The following is a 27,960-nucleotide window of genomic DNA, read 5'->3' on the forward strand; positions in this document are numbered from 1 at the left end:
CACCAGTGCAACGACTCTTGCTCATTTGACACTGTACTCGAGGCATACAGCGCGTTGCTTCTGGACAACGACCTAGCTTTAGCGCAATAATTTCTTTGGTCCATATCATGAAGATTCGACTAAATTTTTATCCGAATTTAGGACCAATTATGTACCGCGGGTGTAATATGGACGGAGTTAGATTATCAAAAATATGATTAAGAAAAAATTAGCTACCTATATTAACAACCATCAAGCAAGTCAAATATATAAGAACTTTCAATTTTTATAAATTATTTGGTTTGTTAAAGACTCATGAGTATGACCTTGACATGCCTCTTAGAGAGATAACTAAGAGAGCAAGTCCTTAACCTTTTAATCTTAGAAAGAAAAAGGTCTTGGTAGTTAACAAAGATTTTGAGGATGTAATTTCAAAAAATGATGAAGATTGAGAAGAGAGTGATGAACTAGTATACTTCATAAGAAGAGCCCAAAAAATAAATATAACCGAAAGAAGGGTAAAAAGTATAAGCACAAAGTTTATGTTGTGATATGCTACAAATGTGAAAAGAAAGGCCACTTTAAACTTAAATGTCCAAAGCTAATGGATCCAACAAAAAAGAATAAATAAAAAAAAAAGAAACAAAGAAATAGGATCAAACTTTGTGAGCTTGTCCCTTGGGTTATGGATGAAACAATATGATCCAAATAAATGAAAATTGAAATAGAAAATATTGAATTTTCTTTCTTTAAATATCTCTTAAGGGAATAAATTTGAGAATTGGTCTTATAAAAACTCTATTTTGAATGAAACAAGTTGTATTATTGTCTTAGCTCATAATATTTTTAGTAAGTTAGCTTCTAAAAGCATTTTTCTTGCCATTTTATGTAAAATTTTATCTTTTCTTTCGACTATCCCCCATTTTATTAAAGACTTCTTGGAATAGAAAAATTGAGAAATGCCAATTTCTTTAAAAAAATTTTGAAGATATAAATTTACAAACTCCCCGTTAGTGGTAGATGTAAAACCCGCAAAATTAATAAGTAATTAGTCAATAAATTAATAATTAATTAGAAAAATTAGAAATGTAAATTTTATAGTTTAATAAGATAGAGCTAATTAAAATTAAAATTTTGACACTAATTTTGAGAAATTTGGTCTAAGATTGGGCCAAACAGACCGAACCGATCGAACCGGACCCAAAATAGGCCCAAAGACCTAACCCAACCCACAAAATTAAAGGGAACTCAGCTTCCTTCTCTTCCCCATATGAAACATATGCTGAAAACACAATTGGTGGTGGAGGAGCAAGAACAATCCCTTGTCTTCAATTCAAATTGCTCTAACTTTCTATTCCAAGCTTCGATTGTCGCACCGTATGCGGCGACGCGACCACCGCGTCGAGCTCTATGAATCTATCGGAACAATTTCATAGGTAAGCCTCACTCTCACTCCAATTTCTCTACCCCTTGAATTTCAAAATTTTTGAGTTTATATGTTGAGATTTTGTTGGTTTTGGTACTTTAGGTTCAATTTAACTTGCGAAAATTTTTGCGCTTGGTTTGTTTGGTTCGTGGATACATAAGAATTCTCAACCCGTAGTGAATTTATTGATTATATGTGTTGGGTATTGAATTTTGTGTATATATATGAGATATGAAGCAAATTGGAAATGTTGGAAGGTTAATTAGAAGCTTGGAGTTGGTATTAGTTGCTGAATTTTGGTGGTGAAGTTTGAGATCTTGCCTATTTGTGTTGTCTTGGGTTATACGAGGAAATGGGTCAAGGTATGATTTTGGTTTCTCGTATTTAATATATAATGTCTTGTGAAAACTTAGGCTAAATGACCATAGGATAGGAATGAATGCATTAGTATGATTAATTGCTGAGTGCCTTGATGATAATTGTGAACTAGGTTGAGTATTGGTTTGTTGTTTAATATTGAGGATAGAAATAGAATGTCAAATGATGACTTAATGATGGTTGACATACAATTTGATAATAATGAATATGTGTAGATGATGGATTGTTGATGATCTTGTTGATATAATTGTGAAGTTCATGTATGAGACTTGTTTAAAATCTGAGGTATGATGGATGATGAAAGAGTGTAGAGTTATGTTGTTGTGATATTGTATGCATCGGAGCTGACTTTGAGTGTAGGAAGATTGATATTGAATGGTGAGTTAATGAAAATAGAACTTTGAGGATTTTTGGGTAAACTTGATTTTTGGCCAAATTTTGTCGAGCCATAACTCAGCTTCCAGATCCCTAAATTGTTTCAAACTTATATCATATGAAAATTGGGTCCGTGAAGTTTACGCCGTTCAAAGAATGGATGAAAAATATTTTAAAACGAAAAAGTTATGAGCGTCGGAAGTTTGGAGTACAAAACTGAAAATTCTGCAGCATTCAACATTTTTGCCAATCTGTAGATCTTGCGTACGCGACCACTGCACGCGATGCGACCAACCTTTTTTGGTTGGGCATCTCGCATACGCAAGCACCTTGCTTGCGTACGTGAGCAGGGAAATACGCACCCATGCGTATGCGTGGCCCACGCGTACGCGTGACCCCGGTTTTTAGCAAAGTAGATTTTTATGTTATTAAAACCTAATTTTGAACCTCTAAACCTCTATTTTTACTCTTTTAGTCCTTAGATCTTAGTGATATGCCTAGTAATGAGATGAAGCTAGGAGAAGGTGGTAACTTGGAGGTGAAGTAAGGTTAAAAAAATGAGGAATTATGTATTAAAAGTGTAAAGAAGTGAAGTATATGTGATGCCATGGCTATAATGAATAATTATACAATGATTATGCACGAATGTAAAGAAGTAATAATGATGAATTTGAGAATGAATGGACATGATGATGGAATGGATGTGTTAGATGTGAGAAAGGCTGTAGGGCGCTAATGCCTCGATTCTTTCTCCCGCATTCCTTATGATTGTGTTTTGTGGGATGTGCAGAATGTGACAGGGCACTAATCCCCTGACGTATTTTCTCACATTCCTTCTCTCTCTATCTGCAAGGTGGTAGGGCACTAATCCCTTGACCAGTATGGCATGGCCTCACTAGAGGAAGGTGGTAGGGCATTAACCCCTGATTTAATTCCCCCTGGTGTATGCCTCTAGGAGAAGGTGGTATGGCACGAATCCCCCAATTTCATGCCTCCTACAGATGCACAATCTAGAAACAATATCCGGATTAGCTACCGGGTGTGTTGGGTTCAGTTTAAGTAATCGACACGTAAGCTCATGGTCAGTAGGATAGACATTCATCATATGCATATTGTTTGAATTGCTTGTTTGTGCTTTAATTGGGAATGCCTAAGTAAATTTACTATGTTAATTGTTATATTTGATATTTGCAGTACTTGTATTCTACCTATGTTTGCCATTGTCTGTTTGTTTATTTTTGTTGGTTTCACTAGTGTTGGAGGATCAGAGGAAAGGCAGAGGAGTTAAGGATTTTAGTTAGGATAGGATTTGGTTAAGTTAGGAATCCTTAGAAAACCACCTTAACTTATGGTTTCTGCTTTAGTTCTTTAAGTTTTAAAATTTTTAGTGTCGATGTTCTAGGATTGCCTCTGGCTTTCCCAAGACCTTATATCTTATGTATGCGGCACATTTACTATGCTGAGAACCCCCAGTTCTCATTCCATACGAATATTTGTATTTTCAGATGCAGGTCGAGAGACACCTCGCTAGGCGTCTGGAGTTTTGTGGCGAAGAAGATCTTTGGGAGTTTATTTTGCGTACTATTTATATTTGACTATATGTATAGAACTTTCCTTATGACTTATGTTACTTTTGTACCTCTAAGAGGTGTATGGACAACTAGGGTTTCTTTTGAATGTTTTGGGTTATGGGTTTTATCTATATTTATGTAAGTATTCTTCGACCAGCCTTAGCTTCGCGGACTGAGTTAGGAGCTTGTTATTTTGTATTCTTGCCCCTATATTCCTGCTCTGTTTATGAACCTTAGCTTTCTTCGTACGCAAGTAATCCTTTTTCCTGAGCATTGTACTTTTAATTTTACGATTTTGTTTTACCTATTCTTCAAGACTCCTAGTATACTACGTTTTCTCAATTATTATTATTATTATTATTATTATTATTATTATTATTATTATTATTATTATTATTATTATATTTTTTATTTTATTTTAGAGGTCGTAATCCCACACCACCTTTATTTTACGACTTAAGCGTAAAGCTCTGTATAGTAGGGTGTTACATTATGGTATCAGAGCAGTTCGTTCCTGTAGATCCTGAGGGATGGACTGACTATACTTCTGGGCATACTCTAAGTGTCTATACATGCTAAATTAGGTTATCCAATTGATATATGTGGCATGAATGTCCATGAGCATGCATTTGGGACTTTAAAGCACTAGACATGCGATATTGAGGCTGATCACTTTGATATCACTTGATTGGTGTGAACAGGAACCAGATGTTGACTCACAGACGCGGTCGCGGGCGAGGAAGAGGTAGATTAGGCAATGCAAATTCTGAACCGACAAGGAATAACCTTGTAGACTTTATGGCTGCCTTGGGAAACATGGTTGCAGCTATGCAGGTGACAGCCGAAGCGTTGAGGAATCAAATGAATAACGGAAATAATGGGAGTAACGGTGAAGAGGGTCTTATGACGCTCGCCTCTTTTTTGAAGGTGCACCCTCCGACCTTCAGGGGGACCTCAAACCATACTGAAGCGGATAACTGGCTTCAAGCAATGAAGCGAACACTGCAGCCTCAACAGGTTCCTGAGGAACAGTTGGTTAAGTTCGGGACCTATCAATTACAGGGTGAGGCATAGTACTGGTGGCAGGAAACACGACATATCCTGCAGCCTGATGGTGCTGTGGTATCTTGGGAAGTGTTCCGAACAGAATTCTATAGAAAGTACTTTCCCAGTTCAGTAACGAACGCCAAAGAGCTTGAATTGCTGCAACTAAAACAAGGCTGGATGACTGTTACTTAGTACCTTACAAGTTCAAAGAATTGTATCGATTTTCTTGAATCTGTCAAGGTGCTCCTGAGGATTTTGCTTAATGGAAGTGTATCAAATATGAGCAAGGCCTTTGGAGTGACATTTTGAGCTCCGTTGCACCGATGGATATTAGGGTATTTTCTGAACTTGTGAATAAGAGTAGGGTGGCTGAGGAGTGTGTGAGAAAGGCGGCAGTAGAGAAGGAAAATCAGAGGATGCCTTTTCAAAGGAACCAGGGAAAGAATCTTACACCGAGGAGTCAAAATTTCATGAGGAATGGTTACGTCCTTCTACGTCTGCAGGGTTAGAACAAGCACAAGAGGAATGACAATCATAATGGGAATGGAAGGGGAAAGTAAATAAAGACATATTCCGATGAGTTGAGGTGTTGCAAGTGCGGTCTACTGGGGCACAAAGCTATAGTTTGTCCACGCAGGAGGGTTTAAGATGCCGGTCGACCACGACAAGAAGGAGGTAATCGTGGAACTAATAACTAAATTTTATTTATGTTATAGAAATATTGAGACATTGCACTTGTCCATACCTAAGCCGATTTAGGATTTTAAACGTAGAACTTAAGAACTGAACTACGAAAAAGGGGCATGACACGGATTTAGCTTTTAGCTGCCAATTGTTAGGTGGTGATAGAGAGTAAGTAGCGATAAAAATTAGAACTGAGGACCGGATCATTTTTCATTAACTTATGTACGATAACACTGTTAAAATCGATAGAACTTGGAGAACTAGATGAAGTGAGTAATAAAAATGAAGTCCGTTCAATTAAGCGTTCCCAGTGTGAAACACTGGTTATGTCAAAGGAAGATAACAACAGAAAGACTTATGCGTGAGGGATTGCGTCAACGCTTCTTCGCAACCCGACCTAGCCCTTCTTTTGTGACTTACATTGAAAATTCTATTTTTAATTCCTTGTTGAATCTTCAACAATTTATCAGACAAAAGATTTTCAATAATCAACTTATTACAACTCAATATAACAACCAACCACAATATCACCTTTGTCAAATCGTCCATGTACCATGGTTACAACCCAAGTTAGCAGTCCAAACATTTTCATAATCATTGCTCAAGCTTATTTCAATACCATAGTTGGCTATACGATATCACTCCTGATCCTAATCCTTAGTTCACATTTTCATCTACTTATAAAAGCCCTTTAAGTAGTTATAGTTGATTATTCTTCTAAATTACTCAACTCCTCTATGCCTTAACTACACATTTTAACTTGAGAAATAAAACCGTGTACTTGTTCTCAACCTACACACAGTCAACTTTCATCATAATCAATCATGAATTCAAACCTTACAATGCCATCAAACAAATTAGAACCAATCTCATCCTAATCAAACATACTCGCTGGTGTGCAAAATTAGAACTCGCACAACTTAACTGACAAGTGCACCAGGTCATCCAAGTAATACCTCAAGTGAGTGAGGGTCAATCTCACGAGGATTGTCGGACTGAGCAAGCAATAACTATCCTGTTGGACTTAGTCAGGAAAACAATAAAAGTTGGTTGTTGTTGAAAATGCATAAACAAATAAATAAGAAAAGCAATTCAAGGTTTGGTGTAAAATCAATATGAGAAAACAGTTAAGGTCTCGGAGATGTGTATCTTTCTGGGTTAAAACTTCTTATTAACTATTTTAACTATGAATGACTCATTTTATGGCAAACTATAAGTGATTAAACCGTAATCCCTTAGTGATTTAATCTCCTTTGATCCTCATCAAACGCCACTCCTGTGGTCATTCAATTTGGATTGGACGGTGAAGTTCAAAAAGCTAGTTTATACCACAAAGGCCCTAATCACCCAAATTTCGGCCAAATAGATGTTCTTAAGCAGTAGTTCAAGCGACCTCTCCTGAGTATCACAAGAACTCATGTAGAAAAAGGGTCATACTCCAGTTCCACCAAATTGCTCATGACTTACAGAGAAAATAGAGTTCTGAAAAGGTGCGGAAGGAAGAAGATCCTAAACCTAATTGATCTCTTCCTTTAAATTCTAACCTAATAATAAATGCTAAACCTAAAAGATATTATTTTAAAATAAAGATTACCAAAATAAAATAAGATAAAACTAATAAGTGCTAAATCCACTTGGAGGTCCAATTAATGGTGAAACGAACTGCATGCTAGTGTTCAGCGCCAGGATTGGGCGTTGAACGCCAGAGAGGGGGAAGAACTTCTTATCTCATGCCCCCTGCTGGCGTTGAACGCTAGGTGGGCGTTCAGTGCCAAGGGGGGCTGCCAGCATTTTCCTTTCTTTTTCCAGGATTCTCCAAACTACTCCGAGTTTTACCTAAAACCATAAAAATACGAGAAAAACTCAAAGTAGCATCCAAATGTGATTTTTTTCACTAAAATCAAGTGAAAGTAATCAACATCTAACTAAAAATAATATAAAAACAACTAGAAAAATAGTATAAGTAGATGCTCACGCATCATTGGCCAATTATGCATAAACCACGATAGGGGTGTAATGATTTATACTTGAGTATAAATACGTTAGAATGAGTCTCGGATTATTCATTTTGCATCATTTGAAAATTTGTAGAGAGAGAAGTTAATGTTTTAGAAAGAGAGAGAAATGGGGGATTTTGTGGATTAAAAGAAAAAGTTCTTAAGGTTTAGAGAGGATTTGGGCACTTGGAATTAGTTGGGCGCGGGACCATGGCAAACAAGCGCAGCCTGTACCGATTCAATGGCGTTGCGCACATTGCCGGCAGCATCAACGAAGAGGTAAGTTTATTTTCTTTTACTTATTGAATTTCATATAACATAAAATGTAGTATTCGGATGCAGTAGTTAGAATCCAGAATTTAAGCTTTGTAGTTTAGGAGTTCAAAGTTAAGACTTAAAATTTAAAGGTAGGATCAAATGTTTAAGTAGAATGGTTATCCTCTTGTAATTGATATTTAAGGTTCAAATTTCAGGCTTGTAGGGTTATTTTTTAAATTTTGTATTTGAAAACTAAGATTTAAAATTTTATCTTTTAAGTATTAAATTTTAAATTTTAAAATTATAGGTTTTGTAGTTTAGTATTTAAAATTTAAGACTTAAATTTTTGAAATAGAACCTAGCAGTCGTATTTTATTTTTTTAATTGTAAAATTATAAATTTTGTAGTTTAGTATCTTAAATTTAAGATTTAAGTCTTATTATTTTAAACTTTATAATGTAGGACTTATGAATTTAAAAGTTGGACATTTTTCAGTTGTTGTAAAATAGATTAAGATATGTTTCCGACTATAATTTATTGTATAAACTTGTAACTATTATTTTCATTTGGTGTGGTTATTTTTCTCACATGTTGCAGCCAGTAGGTATATTTACAGTGTTTGGAGACAACAGAATGTGCCTTTGCATGACACAATTATATCCTATTTGGAGAGGGCTAGTTTGTACCACATGGCTAGACTTAACACGTGGTGGTTCTGGTTGTATGAGCCCCTGGTCAGCGCATTCATTGAGAGGTGGCATCCTGAGACGCACACCTTTCATATACCATTTGGGGAGTGCACCACATACCAGCTAGGGTTGTCCGTGGATGGTAAGGTTGTATCTGGGTACCTTACAGATTTTGAGAAGCTGATGGATGATGGCAGAGCCGCTTGGGAGTGGTTTCAGGAGATATTTGACGAGCTTTCACCGCCGGATAAACTAAGGTAAAGCAATTTATAGTCCACTTCACATGCTTCCATGAGAGATTCAGGGTGCTGTTGGCCGATGCGATTGAGGATATTTTACGCATATATGCACGTGCATACATTATGAGCTATCCACTCAGTTGTTTGGTAATAAGAGTGCAAATCAAGTTCATATACGGTGGTTGTCCTTTGTAGCGAGACTTGATAAGATGGATACTTATAGTTGGGGTTCGGCTACGTTGACATGGCTATATCGATGCATGTGTTGGGTGGCCAACAGAAATGTGACGAACTTGGCAGGCATCCTCCAACTACTACAACCTTGGATTTTCTAGCGGTTCCCTACTCTCAGGCCGCATGGATTTAACGACTTTTCTTTTTCGTTGGCCTCCAGGTATCGATAGATGTACTTATACTTTCATTATTAGTTTCTATTTATTAACCATTGAATTCCCAGATTATATTTTCATATAACATTGTCATCGTTCAGGTGGACCACTTATTTACTGACATCCGACCGTAAGGAGAAAAGAATTATCTAGTATCACCTTGCATTGGACCGTTTAAGTGATCGAAATGTACGTTGTTTGTGTTTGTTTCCAAGTTTCGTTTCTCGTTCGGCCACAAGTTTAGTATATACTGTACTAATGAAAGATTCTGTAATTATTTGCAGATTGGTGTGGAATCCTTATGCTGGGCTCAATGTGTTTACTGTTGTTCATCCAGAGATTCTAGTTGAGGAACACAATCGGTTATGGCGCGCATATACTAGCCTAATTTATTGCGGTTAAACCATTACACTCCTATCGTGGTTTATGATAATTGGCCAATATTAAAGAAACCATTAGAAAGATGTCGCGATTTCCTCATTAACGTGTTTTAATATAAACTGATATACTCCTCTAGCAGTTTATGTGCATGACTATTCCACAGATCTCCTATCGCAATTTGCATAAAAATATAAAAGATGTATTTACATATACAATCTCTAAAATTATAATCCAATAATTTTAAATTCCAAATAATTTAATATGGTAACTTGCCCTACAAACTAAGAATAACATCATGACTTAAAACTCCAAATACTTATCCTATCTCAACGGGATCATTTATACCCGTATTTAAAAATATTAAAAAAACAAAAATATTTTTATTTTTATTTTTATTTTTTAAAGATGAATAAAATATTAAATTTTAATTTTTAAAAGTCAATCTTTTTATATAATTATTACGTATAATATTTTTAAAATAATAGTTATTTAATATGTTTTTAATTTTAATATTAAATAATTTAATCATCTTTCAAGTAATGAATAATATAATTAAATTATTCTATATTTTATATGTTGTAATTAAAAATAACGTCTTAATATGAATATATCTTTAATATAATAAAAATTTTATTCCATACTTATTAGTTTTAGTGAATAAGAAAGATTTATACTTTTCTTATGTATTGATATACTTTGCGTTTATTTATTTAAAATATATTATATATTAATAAAAATTTATTTATCCATTTACTAATATATTTTATGCAAATAAAATTTATTTATCTTTCGTTTGTATTTAAAAAAACCCAGTAATTTATAAAAATGACACATTAATACAAATAAAGTTATTTAAATTCATTTTAGACACACTGTAAACTACCATATTTAAATACAATAAAAAAGTATAAATATAACCTATTTTATTTTTAATAAAATTACATAATTTATTATTTTATTTATGAAAATATAATCATGTATTTTTGTAGAACCTTACCGTGTATTTAGAGTTTTACGTTTTACTATTCTATTTTTTTTTTTTGAATTTACATAAAAAATCGATTTAAAAAAAGAAATAAAGGTTGGAATGACGTAAAAATTGATTGGTAAAGATAACAGGAAGTGGTTGACGTACGGTCAAAAATTCTTCAATCTCTGCTGCCTGCCTGCCTCTGTAGAAAAACATGCACAAAATAATCAGAGCTGTTGATATATATAAATTTCACTTTTAGTGTTGTACTGCGTGTTTGAGCAGAGCCTGCAAATTGCAGGGGGGGCAGTAGATGTACATGGCTTTATAACAGACCAAAACAATAACTCTGTTGCATGGTACAATGAAAATCTATTATGTGTCACCACCGCTTGGTCCACACTTGGCGATAGTGAAAACACAGGCACACGCATCATCGTCATCACCAACCAGCTAACCTAAGTCAATTAAATGCCATGTTTGTTTTACAGATTACCGACTATAGAATTTTTTATTTTTAATATTGGAATGGTAGCAGAAATTATTTTTAATATGGAAATAGAAATAGTGTTTTGGTTGACTATTGATATTTGAAGTGTATTACAGTATTGTGTAATTCATTCAACACGCCTTCACGTGTTGTATCAGGCTCCCACGTGTTGACTTTTCACCTACAAAATCTACTTATCTGTAATTATACTAAATAATCCCATTTTCTAAAAAAATACCAATATTTCTTCCATATAAAAAAAAATCAGCCAGTGATAGTGGTGTTTTTTTTAAATGTGAATTGTTGGGGTGTTATACTCAAATGTGGGATTGTTTAACAAGAAAAACAGAAAACGGACCGTCTCATTTATTAGAGGTACATAAATTGGACCGTCTGAGTTCTAGAGGTACACAAATCGGACCGTCCGATTTCTAGAGGTACACAAATCGGACCGTCCGATTTGTGGTAAAAAAATTAAAAAATTTGAGGTACAAAAATTGAACCCTCCGATTTGTGTACTTCCATAGTTTTGAAAAACACCAAAAATTACAATATTAAATATATCACCACTTCTACTTCTATAACAAAAAATTAGCCCTGATTATACACCTCAAAATTCAAAAAGAAAATCCAAGAGAAGTTTTAATTTTATTTTTTTAAATAATTTAATTTATTTTATTTTAATTTTTTGGTCAAAATTATTTTTTTAAATTTATTTTTTTATAATTTTTTCCTAAATAACGACAAACATCGAAATTATAATGGTTATAGTGGAGATTATATTAATTTGATAGTAAATATGCTTTTTTAATTTATAGATGTTTAAAAAAATTTAATATTTATTTCAATAATTTTGTATAACTAAAAAATAGTTAATTTAAAGGAGAGTGAATATAAATAAAAAAGTAAATCACACAAATAAAATGATTTCAGTTTAAAATTATATAAATGTTTTAAATTAAAATTGGTTACACCTTCTGTCCTAAACACTTTTATATAAATAGAATCAAATTGATTTCATTTATGTTATTTATATGTTACTATTTGTACAATATATATGATAAATAAGTAAATAAGTAGAAAATTGAATCAAGTTAATTTGATTTATCATGTATATGTTGTAATAGTAATAAATAAAATCAACTTAATTTAATTTACTATTTGTATAGAATAACAATAGTAAATTGAATCAGGCTGATTCGATTTACTAATTGTACAAATTATTAACGTTTTCTTTTTTAAGTTAATTAACGTTTTCTTTTTTAAGTTAATCATTTATTTAATTTTAAAATATAAATATTAATAAAAAAATTTATTTAGATTCAAATAAAATATTAAAAAATCAAAACAAATAAGAATAGAAATCTAAATTTTGTATTTTAGTTCAAATTCTACAAAATTCTCATTTTTACAAACTTATAAATTTAGAACATAACAATCAACGATTTCTAAAAATTTATTAAAAATAATCATCTACTATTGCATATAAAAAATCATTACTAAAATTTTTTATATTAAAAAAATTATTATAAAATAAAATTCTCTAAAATGCCATAAGAGTTAAAATTTAAAATTTTTTATAATAAAAAATAACACAATATTTACACGAATGAACTAATGTGCTACGTTATCATGCTTTGCGTTATAATCTAACCCTTATAGAATTAGAATTATTAATTTGTTAATTATTGATACTTGACTCGCTGAATATGAAAAAATCATAATTATCATTATCATCGTTATACTATTCTACAACGGATAATATTTTAACACCAAAAATATTAACGTAGCGCATTATGATATCAGTATGCATATTTCTCTCTTCTCAACTTATTTAAAAAATATATTTTTATAATTATATATAAAAATCAATATTTAATGCATAATTAAACTAATTATCAATCATTCTAATTATCAGTTATTATAATATAATTTTTAATCAAACATAATCAATGACAAATTGATACTAATATCAATAATAAAAAATTAAATATAATTTATCATTCTAATTGCCATAAATATGATACTAACATAAATAACTTCATTAAAATTTTTATTTAACAAGAGGATGGTCTGCATTTTCATAAATTCTATATGTTTGAGCTAATAACATTATTATTTCAGTTGGGTGTCATTAATAAAATTATCCTAATTTATATGTGTCTAAGGATTATAATAGTTTAAATATTATTTAAATAATTTAATTTTAATATTAGTATTAATTTTAAAACATTTAAAATGTTGTCTCAATTTATATATTATGACTATTATTTTTTAATATGTTATTTTTAAAATTTATTATATAATTTTTTTTTGTTTTTAAATTTATTTTTAATTCTTATTTGCTCTCAGTATAACAAAAAAAAAATAATTAGGTTAAAAAATTTGATAATAATTATAATATCTTCGATGAAAATTATTTTAATCAATTATTGTAAACAAATAATAAAATAATTAATAGTTGGATTAAACTTAACAATAGTATTTATTGAGAATTTTAGATGTCCAATAATATATTTAGTTGGGTTAAAATTTTATTAGTGTGTAATTAATAAAATCATTATACTAAAATTTTATTAATATATAATCGTATGATAACCTATAATAAATAGTATATTAGGGTAAAATTTAGTTGTTCAATTATACATATATATATATATATAAAGAAATAATTATTGATATAAAAAAAACATTTTAATAGCTAAAATTTATGACTATAATTAATATATATCAAATTAATTTAGTATTAATTAAAATTTTATTTTTCTATCTTAAAGAAATCAATTATATCATTATTACTAAATATATAATTATAATTAACATTATGTTACGTAATCATAATATTATCCATAATTTTGTTATTTTTATTATAATACTATTCTCATACAAATTTATATCTTTAATAATGATTTATAAAAGATTACCATGATAAATAAAAATTACCATGATTTTTTAATATTATACGTTCACTAATATTAATAATAAGAAATAAAAATTTTTTTGAATGATTGTAGGCTCAAAAAGAACTTTATATATATATAAAAAAATCATAATCAAGAAATAAATATATCATGAGAATAAAAAAATTATTAGTTATAAAAAATAATTATAACAAAAAATAATTAATATATATAATTTAAATATATTTACCTACAATTAATATGATACACATACACAAATAATGAAATATTTAGAATTATTTAAATAAAATAAATATGTCTTAAGAATAAGAAAAATTATTAATTATACAATTAATATATATGTGTATATAAATAAGAAAATTATCATGATTGATGAAGATTATTATATGTACGTGATATTGATGGAATAAAAGAACGATTGAATAGTTGGGAACTAAAAAAAATAATTATAATAAAAAAAATAATTAATTTATATGACTTAAATATATTTATGTACCATTAATATATATGTATACATAAATAAAAAAATATTTAGATTTATTTAAACAAAATAAGTATATCCTCATTTGGGGAGTGCCCGGTAACTTAACAGGATGTGACATATTAGTTCGGCTCCCTGTTGATGGATTTTCAATTTGTGGATGTTTCAGTGACTTTGCGCAGTTGATGGAGGGAAAAAAGCCTACGTAGGTGTGATTTGAGGAGTTGTTTGGTGAACTTCCACCTGATAATTGTATTAATGAATTTACTGTGTCATTTTTCTGGTTTCAAAACAAGTTCAGAGTCATGTCAGCTAATGCATCAGAGGCCACGATATAGGTTTATGCGCGTGGTTACATTATGATGTTATTGTCCACGATGTTTTTCGGGGACAAGTTTGGTGCTAAAGTTCACTTATGGTGGCTCCCCTATGTTGCAGATCTCGACGAACTCGACATGTATAGCTGGGGTTCGGCTACATTGTGCTGGTTGTATAGGTGTCTATATAGAGTTGCTGGCCAGAATATTAAGAATCTAGCTGAGCCACTAGTATTGCTGCAGTCTTGGATATTTTGGAGGTTTCCAACATTCAAGCCCAGAGAATTTGGCACCATTCTCTGGCCGCTTGCATCAAGGTGAGTACATTTCATGAATGAGATGTATAGTGCTCTAGTTCATATACTTGTTTTTATAAGTTTAATGTTTGTCCTTATGAATCTTTTAGGTGGGGTAGGTGGTGCACGAAAATTACACTTACACTATGTAATTCTGCACAACTAACAAGCAAGTGCACTGGGTCATCCAAGTAATACCTTACATGAGTAAGGGTCGATCCCACAGAGATTGCCGGCTTGAAGCAAGCTATGGTTATTTTATTATTCTTAGTCAGGATATCAATAGGGTTCTTTAGTTTTAATTGTAAAAAGTGAAAGAGCATGGAATGAATATATGTTACGCAGTAATGGAAAATGGGTTGGAGTTTTGGAGATGCTCTGTCTTCTGAATTTCTGCTTTTCTACTGTCTTTTTTTTCACGCACGCAGGTCTCCTTCCATGGCTAGCTGTATGTTGGTAGATCACCGTTGTCAATGGCTACCAGCTGTCTTCTCAGTGAAAAGGGTCTATGTACATGGCTAATCATCTGTTGGTTCTCACTTGTGTTGGAATAGGATCCAGTGATCCTTTTGCGCCTGTCACTATGCCCAACGTTCGTGAGTTTGAAGCACGTCACAGACATCCCCTCTCAGATCCTACTTGAAATACCACAGACAAGGTTTAGACCTTCCAGATTTCAGGAATGCTGCCAATTGGTTCTAGCTTATACCACGAAGACTCTGGACTCACGGATTGAAAGCTCTGTTGTCAGGAGAGGCAGTCAAACTCGTGAACCAGAAACCCAAGAGATATACATTCAATCTAAGGTAGAACAAAAGTGGTTGTCAGGCACGCGTTCATAGGTTGAGAATGGTGATGAGTGTCACAGATCATCACATTCATCATGTTGAAGTGTGAATGAACATCTTAGAATAGAAACAAGCGAGATTGAATAGAAAACAGAAATACTTGCATTAATTTATTGAGACGCTGCAAAGCTCCTCATCCCCAACCATGGGGTTTAGAGACTCATGCCGTCAAAGGTACAATTTCAGATGTAAAAATGTCATGAGGTACAAAATAAATCTCTAAAAGTAGTTTATATACTCAACTAGAAACCTAGGTTTACAGAAAATGAGTAAACTAAAATAGATACTGCAGAAATCCACTTCTGAGGCCCACTTGGTGTGTGTTGGGGCTGAGCATTGAAGCTTTCACGTCCATAGGCCATTCTTGGAGTTAAACGCCAGTTTGTAACCTGTTTCTGGAGTTTAACTCTGTTTTGCAATTTGTTTCTGGTGTTTGACGCCAGAATAGGGCAGAAAGTTGGCGTTAAACGCCAGTTTGCGTCGTCTAAACTTGAGCAAAGTATGGACTATTATATATTTCTGGAAAGACCTGGATGTCTACTTTCCAACGCAATTAAGAGCGTGCCATTTGGACTCCTGTAGCTCCAAAAATTCCATTTCGAGTGCAGAAAGGTCAGAATCCAACAGTATCTGCAGTCCTTTTTCAGCCTCTGAATCAGATTTTTGCTCAGGTCCCTCAATTTCAGCCAGAAAATACCAGAAATCACAAAAAAATACACAAATTCATAGTAAAGTCCAGAAATATAATTTTTGCATAAAAACTAATAAAAATGTACTAAAAAGTAGCTAGATCCTACTAAAAACTATATTAAAATACCCCCAAAAAAGCATATAAAATATCCGCTCATCAGTAGGTACCTGCCATCATCAGACGAAAAGGGTCCTCGAGTCATCGCTACTCGACATAGAATAGACAGGTTGAGTGTAAATGTTGTAAGTATAAGCTTCCATTACTTGTTTTCAACTATACTGGTTCGTTGTTTATGTTTATGCCATAATACTTGAATCTGACTAATTGACATGTTGCAGTTTATTTGGATGCTGTACCACGCTCTTGAGGTTATTCAAGTAGTCCATCCTAATATCTTTAGGCCTGAGCAGACACACTTATTAAAGTCGACTACTACGTTGATTTACTTTGTATCAATTATGTAGCATCAGGTTGACAGAGTTCTATCTCAGCTTGAGGGAGTTCAATACATCCCCGATTCAGCCATCAACATTGACCTTCTATTATCAAAGGATGGTAGAGGACCGACCTAATGGTTCCCTGAGATATTCGCCACATGGCATGAGTATTGGGACCAGAGACATTAGAGCGTGCTTGCATTTCAGTCCATCAGTTGAGTATCTTGATTGGTGGTATAGAGTAGCCCATAGATTCCTTTCACAGGATCAGGACCTAGTTGACCTTCGCCAAGCTGGGATTCCTGTAGATGCTTCTATTTAGGGTGATACTATTGTGCTAACTAGACAAAAGTGATCAAACTTTCCAGAAAATCGACGTAGGGCTACTCGTGAATGTGTTGGCACTCGATACAGCCAGCCTATGGCCCAGGGGGTTGATGATGTATTGGGTTGGATGAGGCACATGACATTGATGATGATGACAATAGGAGAAGTCAGAGTCATGGGGGAGGTTGGGACACCATGGAGGTGGGTCTGGTTGGGATTGGAGTGGTAGTGACTCTGGTTGGGGAGGTGGTGCAGGTGGCTCTAGGTGGGGAGTGTGGAAGGCTCTGGTCAGGGAGGTGGTGTGGGTGGCTCTGGTCACAGAAGGGTTAAAGGTGGCCCTGGATGGGGAAAAGCTACAGGGACTAATGGTTCTAAAAGTTCTAGAAGTGGAGGAGTTAGGGGCTCTGGAGGGCAAGGTGGTGGTGGAGGGGTTGAGACATCTAGTGTTGCTGGTGGTGGTAGGGGTAAAGGTGGAGTCGTTGAGGCTTCCACGCTATTTTCGGACTTCAACATCCCGAATCAGATGGAGCAGGTGTTTGGTGCTGGAAAAGATTTTTTTTACTAAGATTGCACAATTTGCCAACGCATGTGGTGATTATATAGGCCACAGTTTGAAGGAGGTTCAGTGGACCTTAACATCGATCTGAATGAAGCATCGACTGGTTATCAGGGAGATATGTTTGCTATGGGTGTCACTTCGACATTTGCCCTTGGTGGACATACACAGAGACCATCTACTTATCATCCAAAGCAGGTTTCAGCAGCCAGCCACTAGATCCATATGGACTAGTCCCCCAGAGGAAGAAGCACATCATTAAGCCAGCAAAGTGTGGCACTAAGTGACATATATGTTAGCTAGTGGGTTTGGGTATTTCAGTATTATTTTATTGTTGTTATTGCTATGTTATTGTATCTTTTAGCTATCATGGTACACTGTATTTGTAACTCTTATATTTTGGACTCTTTGACTCGTATTATAGTACCAACTTATTATGTTATTATATTATCAGAGTTAATGTCAAATTAGGTGTAAAATTTAGTGGATCAAGGACAAAAACTATAAAATAAACATGATATATAAATTTACTAATAACAAATAACATTCACCACTTTGTCCAAGACATTGTTACTAAAAAACACAAGTAGTGCATCACTTGAAACAAAAGATAAAGCTAACATAAAATCCTAATGAATTAAGATGACCTGGAAATAACATAAGCTAACAAGAAAGTCACAAACGGCTATGCGTTGCACCCTTCATCAGAACTAGAAGCACTTGGGCAATGGGGACATTGTCTTCCAGTATGTCCTAGAAGCCTCCACATACCACATCTCTTTGGGTGATCATGATTAGTCTCATCCACACTATTTCTTATCCTTGCAGTCCAAGGACGACCAACTATCGTTCACATCATGCTGGGATCAGGGATAACTAGAGGACCCTCGTACAAGGACAGCAAGTCATCATGAATTGGTGGAGAGAAACACATCTTATAAACATTGAACACGGTACTGATACGATACACATCATCAACATAAGTCCTCCAATCCAGTCTGCAATACGAACAAGCTACAAGTACATGACGACATGGATAATGGAGGGTTTGAAAATATCCACAGTAACATGTGCATGAAGATAGCAAAAACCTACACGCACTCAAAGCAATTCTTTCCCCCTATCGGTGCAATCATCCACAACAAACTCTGAATTTTCTCTGTCATACAATTCAACTCGCATGTTTCTAAAGGCCTGTAGATTTTTCTTAATCACCTTCACGAATGTCTAACAAAATTCTTGCCTAGCCCCGAGTTGCGACTTTGCTTCCTTTTCTTTCCTAACAAAGCACTCGGCTAAATGCCCATATGTTGACTTAACAAGTGAACCATCGGGTAAGTTGCGTGTACCTTTTAGGACGATATTAATACACTGAGAAATGTTGGTTATCATATGACTATATCGCGTGGCCGCCATCTCGATGTTAGATCCACAACTCTAATTAATTATTTATGAGTTATTATATTTGTTGAGATTTTATTTTTAAAAGAATTATTTTACCAAAAATAATTAATTAAAATTTAAAAATTACTGAAACTTAATTTATTTATGACTTATTCTATTAGTTTGAATTATTTATTAAAAATTATTTTAATAAGCAAAAATTTAAATTAATTTTTGTAATTGTTAATATTATTATTATTATTAGGGTTAAGTATTTTTTTCGTCCCTAAGGTCTGAGGCCAAAATCAAAATCGTCCCTGACATTTTTTTGTTATTAAAATCATCCTCAACGTTACAAAACGTTATAAAATCGTCATTTTTCACTTTAATTTTATTTTTTACCAAATTACCTTTGATAATTAATATAAATAATAAAAATAATATTAAAAAATAAAACCAAAGAGGCGGATGGCGTCGTGGAGGAGGTGGGGTGCAGGTGGAGGGGAGGGTTTGTTTTTATTTTTTAATATTATTTTTATTATTTATATTAATTATTAAGGGTAATTTGGTAAAAAAATAAAATTAAAGTGAAAAAGGACGATTTTATAACATTTTGTAACGTTGATGATGATTTTAATAACAAAAAAAAGTCAGTGACGATTTTGATTTTAGTCTCAGACCTTAAGAATGAAAAGAATACTTAACCATTATTATTATTATTATTATTATTATTATTATTTGAAAACAAAAAGAAAGAAAAGCCACAACGTGGCTTTTATATATATATATATATATATATATATATATATATATATATATATATATATATATATATATTGGTTTTAATGTATATATGTATAATATAACCTTGACATCTCATGAAGTCTTAATCGCCACACATCTTCCTTTAACATTATCAACCCCATTTAATCCTCATGCATGACCGAATTACTTTGACAAAAAAAAAAAAAAAAGAGATTGAATGCTTGCATGAGAAAAACCGTTACCACACCAAAAATTTTGTCTTCGATTTCTTGTGATCCGTAACTCTAATAAAAAATTTAATTTGGTAAAAATGTTCGTATCTTTCTCTTTTATATGTTAGCGTTACTTTTGTCCGGTAGAAGTTGATGGTGACTTAGCTCCTCTTTCCCTTTTTATTTTTTTATTAAAATTTTGGTTCATATTAATAAAGGCTCGATATTAAACAAAGATAGTATAAAATAAAAAGATTTAGAGGTAAGTAGCGCTCAAATTTTTAGTATGATCATGAGGTGTTAAAAATTAGAGTGTTACACCACCCACTGTCTTCGGCAACCAACGCAACCTTGATTGTGTTGTGGCAGTCAGAGATAACTAGAATGTCGGGCTGCAGAGTCACATGTTGACAAAGGTGACTCAGGAAAAACTTCCACGAATCCGTGTTCTCGCCCTCGACTAACTCGAACGCAACTGGGAGAATGTTTGAATTTCCATCTTGTGCGATCGCATTAGTAGAGTACCTCTATACTTGCCATACAAATGAGTACCATTGATAGATATCAGTGGCTTGCAATACTTAAAGGCCTCAACACACGGAGAAATCATCTAAAACAAGTAAAAATACCCTCGTTCCATCGACCGTATTACCATCCCTAACAGGTGAAGTACACAACACTGCTATAGTACCGGGCATATATATCTGAACCTCGATGATCCACCTCAAAATCAGGTTGTAAGACTCCTCCCAATCACCATATACCTGTGCAATTGCCTTCTGCTTAGCTATCCATCCCTTCCTGTAACTAGGCATGAAACCAAATTATAATGACACCGCATTTTGCAATACTTTCACAGAAATTGATGCATCTGCCATGACCAGTGATAGAATTGATGCACGGATGACATGATAATCGAGCTACGTGTGATTGGTAGATACCTCTATTGCAAGACATGTATGTAACCCATTGTACTTTCGAAATTTTCAGTAGCCTTTCCTCTGCCGCATAGTCACACATATTAGCTAATTACATCCATTCTCAAATTGCACACACTTTTCGTGATACTTCAATTGATCGGACCCAAATACTTTATACTCGATATCCCTATAAATATTATAACTCTTCATTGTCAATACAGCTTCCTCTTTGCTTTGGAACCTTTGGCCGATTTGAAACTCGTCTGTCAGACCCGTCTCCATGAATAGTATGTAGCTTTTGATTTGAAAATGCCGATTGATTCATTGCCTCAAGGTCCAAATTAAAGAAGTGTGGAGGGTACTGTTGTGTCTGAGAGCTTAATTGAGCTTGCAATCTCTCAACCCATGTTGTCTCTTCCTTGCCATCGATATCATCACCAATAATGGGTGGTTCCGAATCCGACCTATCATCGCCTACAGCCTTAGCAAGTGGATTTCTATCTCTGACCTCCAAGAATGCCAGTGTACCATCCAATATAGGTGCTGCTCTCATTACAGCAGCAAGCTTTCTAAGCACATCACCCAAGTCATCTATATTATTTGCCTGAACGGGAAAATATGCTGTAAATGATAGAGACAAAACATGGGTAGTAACCTTGTTACCAGTTGGAATGGCACTAGAACCCCTTTCTATCATGTCAGTTGGCAGATTCAGAGCAAATCCTCCAAAGCTACCCTTTACATCAACCATTTTCGCAATCAACTCTATAGCCCCCAAATCTAAAAATCTAGATTCATTATGAAATATAACTCGCATGTCATCATTGCCCAACATCTCATACTTTTCAAACTTAACATAACCTTACCTGAGTAAGATAGGAATTCGAAAAAATACTTACTTTACACATTTTTGCCGCACTTTCTTAACTTCTGTAATATACTATTTATAAATCCAATAAACTTGTTGAAGGATTTACAAACACTCCAATGGACTTTTTACTAGAGAATATAACACCCTCACTTGTGTTTTCATCAATTATCCCTCGGTAATGAACTAGTAAAAATACGCTCTTAGCCATCTCTCCTAAAACTCTCAATCATCTATGGCTTGTTATATATCATAATTATTTATTTATAGCCTCTTTGTCTTCATAAATCATTCTGAAGTCTTGAGCTTTATGTATTTAAACGTAAATCGTCACAACCTATTGTGCCATAGATTTTTGCACGTAAATTGTGCTAGGCAACTGTGTGTTGTGTTAACACATAAATCATGCTACCCCCTAGTGGTTTAGGTAAAAAATATATAATTCGTCCTTTTCTAGAATGAGTTAGATACAACTTGAAAAGATCAGTTCCTTGAGACGATTTATGTGCATTCTTTGAATGAGTTCCATGCATAAATTATCTTAGGGTGTGGTGTAACATCCTACCACCCAGAGCTTTACGCTTAAGTCGTAAAGCAGAGGTGGTGTGGTATTACGACCTCTAAACTAAAATGTAAATATATAATAGCAGAAGAATTATAATATGCTAGGAGCCTTGAAGAATAGAGGAAATAAAAATCGCGAAAAATAAAAGCGCAACGCTCGAGAAATGAGTTAACTTGCATGCTAAGAAAGCTACAGCTGTCAAGTGTAAAGTAACCCAAAACAGGAACAGAGAGTCAAAGATACAAAATAACGAGCTCCTGACTCAGCCTGCGAAGTCAAGATTGGCCGGAGAATATACACAGACATATCCAAAACTCAAATGTACATAAACAAAATCCTTCCCCTCCATACACCTCTAGGAGGATAAAAAAGAATAAGTCATGTGGAGAGAAAGCTAAGTACATATATATACATCATAGCATAATAAATAACCCAGTAACCATTCCGCTTCAAAGGTCCAGACGCCTAACGAGATGCCTCTCGACCTGCATATGAAAAATAACAACATAGTATGGAATAAGAACCGGAGGTTCTCAGTATGGTAAAGGTGCCACACACATAATATATAAGGTCCTGAGAATGCCAGAGGCAATCCTAGAACGCCGACTCTCAGATTATAGAGCTTAAAGTATTAAACAGAAGTCATAAAAGGTGGTTTTCTAAGAATATGCAAACCTGACTTAACTTAACCTTAAACCTAAATCTCATACTGCCATTCCTCCACACCTCCATCTCGATCAGTATTTCACAGACAAATAAACAGATAAAGGTAAGTACAGGAAGGTTACAAATACTACAAGTAACAAATATACATTTAGCATGGCAAATACATTTAAGCACACCCAATTAAAGCACAAGCAAGTAATTCAAGTAATATGCATATGATGCATACCTGTTCTATGGCTGATGAGGCTCATCTGTCGGTTATCCAGTCAACCCGACAAGTCTGAATTGTCCTTAGATTGTCCCTCGACGTGCATCTCCAAGAGTCTATGCATAACTTTATCTCAAATAATCAATATTGCTCAATGGGGGGTAACATTTCCGGGAATTTATATAGTGTCCGGTCACACTTACGTCGTAGGGTCAACAGAGTATCAAGTTTTCAACCTGGTACACGTGGTGGCAAGCCACAGCACTTAATCCAGGGAATCTTGTATCTCAGATCATTCAAATTCATAAGCCATATAAATAATTCAATTATAATTCATCAACATCCACATCATTCTCAATCGCATCTCATTCATCATCATACATCAATCATATTCAATCCTTATCCTTCATTATCACACCTCCCATTCCGTCCATCAATAGTTCCATTTCAAAACATAATTCATCCTTTTCTAAATGAATCAAACTTAAAACATACTCATTTTCTTAATGACTCAAAAATAAACTATATAACCTTTGAATCTAAATCTTTTTAAATAATTATATAAACAAAGTCTCTAATTTTTATAAAATTTCGGCAGCATCTCCTCTAAAACTCGGACTTTGCCACCCTTTTCGGGTTCAAACCTGCATTCTTTTCAATTCAACATACCCTTCCTCATCATCGTAACAATTACCACAATAAATCTACCTCAGATCAACAATTAAACTCGTACAATATTCAAATCTAACAACCAAAATTCAACTAAGAATCATAGTTCACAAATCCTAGACTTTTAACACAAAATACCTCATATCAATAATTCACTAAATCACCAGTTAATCCACAAGCACCAACCAAATATATTTGACAACAAATTACTAAACATTAACATACACTTGCATTCCAACTTATCCTATGGTCATCTAGCCTAAGTTTTCACAAAACATTATATATTAAATGCAAGAAACCTAAACCATACCTTGGTCGATTTTCACGTAACGACCAAAGCAATTTATTCAAAACCAAGGCAGCCCCTTCAAAATTTAACTAATCAGCTTCCTCCAAGTTCCAATATTCACAATTTCAATCTCCAATTATTTATTCACAACCTAATACACATTTATAACACATATATACCCAATTTAATCCTCAAAGCTCAAATTTAATGAAATTAAAATAAAATTATCGTATCCTCACCTTACCCAAGCTTCACATAAGCAAGAGTGAACATTTTCCTTAAGCTAATTGGATCCTAAAACATCAGAAATAAAAATTCAACATTCTCATTAAAAATTCAAAAATTAGGAGAAAAGAGGGCTGAGAGTGATTAAAAAAGTTACCAGTAAAATTGTTCGATAGAAATGTAGAGCTCGACGCAGTGAACGCGTGGCCGCAAACGATACGGCGATCGGAGTTCGGACAGAGAAGTTACGGCGAGTTGAAATTTGTCGTAGGGTTCGGGATCATTTCTCTTCTCCGTGGAGCTTCAGCTGCGTTTCTGCTGAAATGAGGGAGAAGGAAGGCTTGGATTCATTTAAAAGGGCTGGTCCGGTTGAACCGACAGTCCAGTTCGAGTTCGGTTCAACCGGTTCGGTCCGTTCGGTCCAATTTTGGACCGTTTTTTTCGAAATTAGTGTTAAAATTATCGTTTTGATGAGCTCTACCCTAATTTAATATAATATTCACATTTCTAATCCTCTTTATTAAAAACTAATTTATTGACTAATTATTTAATAATTTAATCGGGGTTTACATATGGTGTTTTACATATTATCAAAAATACACGGCCCTAGAATAATTTATATATTAATAAGTTTAGAGAATTCACATTTTAAAATTTAGTTTAAGAGAATTTGGTAATATTGATCCCTCCTTATTTTATTTAAATAAAAAAGCCTCTAAACCAAGTCAGACTGATTTACATATGTTTGGATATTTATTCTCTCTCATATCTGCTAAGAATTTTATTAAATATAAAAAAATAATTTCATTAAATCAGATTAATTATTAATATTTGGTAAAATAATATAATTATAAACATTACATAACTTATACTAATATTCAATATTAAAAAATTAAATTCAAAACAAATTAAATAAATAATAAAAAATTTTGTATAAAAATATTATATATATACTCGTTTGATGTATTCTCTTTTGTTTGTTAGTTCTGTTGCTAAAAAAAAATAAAAGTCAAATGTAGCTGATTAATTTCAAAAAATAATAATAAGTAATAACCAAAATAAATTTTAAAAAATAATAATAAGTAATAACCAAAATAAATTGATGAGTAATTACTCAAATTAGTCTTTAAGAATTAATAAAATTGATACTTTAGTTTCTAAAAAAAATTAATACATATATCAATCTTTAAAAATTTATTCCGACAGATAAATCAATTTTCAATTTATTTTTCGACAGAATAATTATCCAAATTAGTCCTCAAAAATTTTAAAAGCGAATATTTTTGTCTCCACTTCGGATAAAAAATGACTACGTCATCACCGAGCACGGCGTATTTCTTAAATACCTTGCCTGGATATTCTTGTTCTGCCGCTACCCACACCACTAAGTGGTGAGATAGAGCAAAGAGTGGTCTCATTCCTGCTTCAACCAGAGTTGGGGAGATGGCAAAACAAATTAATACATAGATCAATCTCTAATTTTTTTCTTATCAGACATAATAATCTTTCGTCTATTTTACTTTTATTATATATCAACCGTATTATTATTAGCTTAGTTTTGTGCATGTGAACGATGACACTAGTATATTGATACACTCTTTTCGTTAGAAACAAGCAAAATGAATAATGATGCTTTGTAATCCAAATTAAAATATTTTTTTAATACAAACATGTTTTTTTGAAATAAGACATCTTTTGATTATATTAAATACAAAAATATCAAATAGTTTCACCTTTGAATTTTTTATAAAATAATCTCTAATAATTTTATTGAACATTATTATTATTATTATTATTATTATTATTATTATTATTATTATTATTATTATTATTATTATTATTATTATTATTATTATTATTATTATTATTCAGTGTATATATAGATATATATTATGTAAAAGCTCTTTTTATATTATAAATACATACATAAAAATCTAATGAATAAATTTTATCATTATTTTTGTCCAAAAAATTATGACACAGTGTTATTGTGTAATTAATAATAATAATAATTTATTTTATTTTATTTTACTTTTTTTATAAACAATGAATTGTTATCACCCTAATAATACATTATGATGGACTTACGACTCGTGTGTGGGGGGATGGGTTCTGAATTCCGATGATCACTGATGGGTCTGCTTCCAATAACTACTTTAGAAAAATGATAAAATGCACACACACACACACACACACACAAGTCTAAGGGGGTCCTCTCACATGATTTGTCTTTTCCTCCTTTGGTGTTTTATGATATGGTGTTTGAAAAGCTTTGTTTATGCTTTGAGCTTTTTGGGGAACCCCCACCCTCATAAGGAAGGAAGAGGGAACCGTCCAAGAATTCCATGGGTCTCCGATGTTGATAGGGGAAGAAAGTGATTGATTGTGTTCTTCTTTTCTTTGGAGGTCTTTAAATATGTTTTTCTTAAAGTGACACCTAGATAGCAACCTTTGCGAACGTATCATATCTCTGCTTTCATTAAGTCATAATTACGGTTAATCTTTAATTTAAAAACCATTTTTTTAATCAACAATCATTCAGCCAATTGTTTCCCTCTCTCTCTTATTAATTCCTTAATTGAACTTTGTTATTTTATAAAAACCCATCCAAACTCATATATACAATAAGGTTATATAATTTAACACAAAAAGTATTTAAAAATTTTATTTAACTAATTTTATTTTTTAAAATTAAAATTATATTTGACATGTGCTTTAAAATAATATAACTGTCCATTCTTATTCAGTTATTCATATAAATAAAAGTAACGAAACTTTAAAAGTTAGTGGTTATCATTTCTAAAAATACAATTTTTTTAAGAGTATGTAAGTTTTTATTTTTAATTAGAATATTTTAAAAAAGAATTATTACTTATATGTTAATAGATATAAATTAAAGATACAAACTTTTTTACTAATGATATAAATATGTAATGAAATCAATTTATTTTTGTATAATAATAATAATAGAAGATTCAAATTTTACCTTATTTATATCGTAATTTATTATTTTAAAAGTAAATTCTTAAATGAAATTTAGATCTATAATTTATATTAGTCATTGAATTACAAATTGAGGAACATCGTGAATAATAATAATAATAATAATAATAATAATAATAATAATAATAATAATAATAATAATAATAATGTTGGATGGTAGTTAGAGAGGGAGTGGAGAAGCAGTACCAGTTATTTTGTGAGGGCTTAGGGTGATGATGGCCACATTCGCATGTGGGCAACCTGTTATGATTGTGACTCATGTAAATCATAGTCCATTCATTTATGTTACGAAAATAAAAATATGAAACGATTATGTCACTCACAATATTAATTACATTTGGATTTGCCTAGGTAGTATTTTTCTCCCTTCAATTTATGTTTGAATAATTTAATTTCCCAATACACAAAATCGATTCAAGTTTCCTATCAACCTAAGCCTT

General features: G+C 32.6%; 1 long non-coding RNA gene across 4 annotated transcripts; it reads right to left on the minus strand.

Annotated features, from left to right (window-relative positions):
• Nucleotides 1-22,602: 22,602 nt before the first annotated feature.
• Nucleotides 22,603-25,039, minus strand: LOC140184756 (uncharacterized). Of its 4 annotated transcripts, none has more exons than XR_011882385.1 (3): nt 24,675-25,030; nt 23,136-24,586; nt 22,603-22,945 (listed from the first exon to the last, which is right to left on the minus strand). It is a non-coding gene; the product is annotated as an uncharacterized lncRNA (long non-coding RNA). The 4 variants fall into 4 exon arrangements; XR_011882386.1 differs by having other exon boundaries at nt 23,353-24,586; nt 24,675-25,029; XR_011882384.1 differs by having other exon boundaries at nt 22,603-23,570; nt 24,532-24,586; nt 24,675-25,020.
• Between the last annotated feature and the right edge of the window lie 2,921 nt (nt 25,040-27,960).

The sequence above is a fragment of the Arachis hypogaea genome, chromosome 5 (genome assembly GCF_003086295.3).
Source record: "Arachis hypogaea cultivar Tifrunner chromosome 5, arahy.Tifrunner.gnm2.J5K5, whole genome shotgun sequence".
Classification (NCBI taxonomy): domain Eukaryota; kingdom Viridiplantae; phylum Streptophyta; class Magnoliopsida; order Fabales; family Fabaceae; genus Arachis; species Arachis hypogaea.